Consider the following 2104-nt stretch of genomic DNA (forward strand, 5'->3'; position numbering starts at 1 on the left):
TATTATTATTATTATTATTATTATTATTATTATTGTTGTTGTTGTTGTTGTTGTTGTTGTTGTTGCACTAGGTTGTTCAATAGGTAGGCAAATAAATTTACCAACACTACTAACAATAATAATAATAATAATAATAATGAATATTGTAATAATTTTATAAACAATAATTTAAAATTATAACGAAAAATTTTATAATTTCCATAATAACTCTAATAACTACTTAAGTTTGAATGATGGACTTGTATTATTATTATTATTATTATTATTATTATTATTATTATTGTTGTTGTACTAGGTTGTTCAAGGATAGACATTAGTCGTAATAGTTGTTCATTGTTAACAAGAAGTTTCAACCTGAAATATATATTTCAGGTAATACAAAATAATATAATGCCACCTGCTATACAAATCTTGAATTCCCCCGATTTAATCAATAATAATAATAATGAGCATTGTAAAGAACGTTAATTTCAAAATATAACGATAACATCAATGATTCCCAAAATAACTATTTAAGATTGAATGATAGACTCGTAGTTAGGTATTATTTCACTCACTTGATGGGTTTGGTTAGGTTAGGTTAGGTTAGGCTTAAGATTGAATGGTTAGGTTAGGTTAGGTTGGGATAGGTTAGGTTAGGTTAGTCTGGTTAGGTTAGAGAGAGAGAGAGAGAGGTGGAGATACGTTAGGGGTAGCCAATGAGGTTAAGAGAGGGGTGGAGATAGGTTAGGGGTAGCCAGTGAGGTTAAGAGAAGGGGGTGGAGTTAGGTTAGAGATAGCCAATGAGGTTGAGGGAGGGGCTGGAGTTAAGCCTACCTGAGACTTGCGCGCATTTTTGCCACGCACTGGCACGCATTGATACGTGCCAGTGCGTGCCACCTTGTGGCACGCACTGGTGTTTTTCCCACACTGTTCACGACCAGTTCACTCCAGTTCGCGCATCGTTCACGCGACGTTCACGCGACGTTCACGCCATGGCACGAATTGGCACGCGTAGTTCACGAGAAGTTCACGACACGTTCACGCGAGTTCGCGCATCATTCCACATCGTTTCCGCATAGTTCACGCCAGTTCACGCCAGTTCACGAATTGGCCACTCGATATAAAAACGGGGCTTCTCTAACCCGAGGACATTCTTGGATTGGCTTCGGAAGAGACAACAATGCTTTCTGTCAGAGACACCATTGCATTGAGGAGAAGAAACGTATCTTTTTCGTTTGTATTTTTTGTTGCCCTTTATTTTTGTTTCAATAAGAAAACATTTGATTTACATATAAATAGCAGACATAAAATATGTACAAATATTAAGAAAGCATTTTATTTTAACATTAAAAGCAGCAAACATGAAAAGTTTTTAGACTGTTGATTTTAAGGTAATAGAGAAAAAAGTGTTTTGAAATAAGAAATCAATTTATTTTTACATTAAAACAGCAAACAGAAAAAATTTGTTTTGCTCTTAATTTTAAGGTAATAAAGAAGAATAAGTATGTTGATGAAATAAAACATCATTTTATTTTTACATTCAAACAGCAAACTTAAAAACTTCTTGGGTTTATTTTTCAGTTCATTTTTATTTTAAACAAAAGTTTTGGGTCTTGATTGGTAATAGAGGAATATAAGTGTGTGCATGAAATAAGACATCATTTTATTTTTACATTCAAGCAGCAAATATAAACAATTATTTGGTTTATATCCTTCTTTCCTTCTCATTAATTTTATCGTTTCCTTTTTGTTTCTCTTCATTATAAAGTTATAGAAATAGTTTGAAATAAGATATAATTTTTTTCACATTAAAACAGCAAATATAAAAATTTATTAGGTTTATTTTTCTTTCCTTTTCATTAATTTTTTTCGTTTCCTTTTTGTTTCTCTTCATTATAAAGTTATAGAAATAGTTTGAAATAAGATATAATTTTTTTTTTCACATTAAAACAGCAAATATAAAAATTTATTAGGTTTATTTTTCTTTCCTTTTCATTAATTTTTTCGTTTCCTTTTTGTTTCTCTTCATTATAAAGTTCACACCACTTCCCGCATCGTTCACTCCAGTTCACGCCAGTTCCCGCACAGTTCACTCCAGTTCACTCCAGTTGGCGCATCGTTC

The sequence above is a fragment of the Palaemon carinicauda genome, chromosome 10 (genome assembly GCF_036898095.1).
Source record: "Palaemon carinicauda isolate YSFRI2023 chromosome 10, ASM3689809v2, whole genome shotgun sequence".
NCBI classification, from domain to species: Eukaryota; Metazoa; Arthropoda; class Malacostraca; order Decapoda; family Palaemonidae; genus Palaemon; species Palaemon carinicauda.